The sequence below is a fragment of the Bison bison genome, unplaced genomic scaffold (genome assembly GCF_000754665.1).
Source record: "Bison bison bison isolate TAMUID 2011002044 unplaced genomic scaffold, Bison_UMD1.0 scf7180017864538, whole genome shotgun sequence".
NCBI lineage: Eukaryota > Metazoa > Chordata > Mammalia > Artiodactyla > Bovidae > Bison > Bison bison.
In genome coordinates this window covers 1,205,707-1,206,108 of record NW_011495086.1, presented here as the reverse complement: position 1 = coordinate 1,206,108, position 402 = coordinate 1,205,707, and positions in this window count along the sequence as shown.

Below are 402 nucleotides of genomic sequence, written 5' to 3'. Positions count from 1 at the left end.
CAGTCCAACTCTCACATCCATACATGACTACTGGAAAAACCATAGCCTTGACTAGACAGACCTTTGTTGGCAAAGTAATGGCTCTGCTTTTGAATATGCTATCTAGGTTGGTCATAACTTTCCTTCCAAGGAGTAAGTGTCTTTTAATTTCATGGCTGCAGTCACCATCTGCAGTGATTTTGGAGCCCAGAAAAATAAAGTCTAGCACTGTTTCCACTGTTTCCCCATCTATTTACCATGAAGTGATGGGACCAGATGACATGACCTTCGTTTTCTGAATGTTGAGCTTTAAGCCAACTTTTTCACTCTCCACTTTCACCTCCATCAAGAGGCTTTTGAGTTCCTCTTCACTTTCTGCCATAAGGGTGGTGTCATCTGCATATCTGAGGTTATTGATATTTC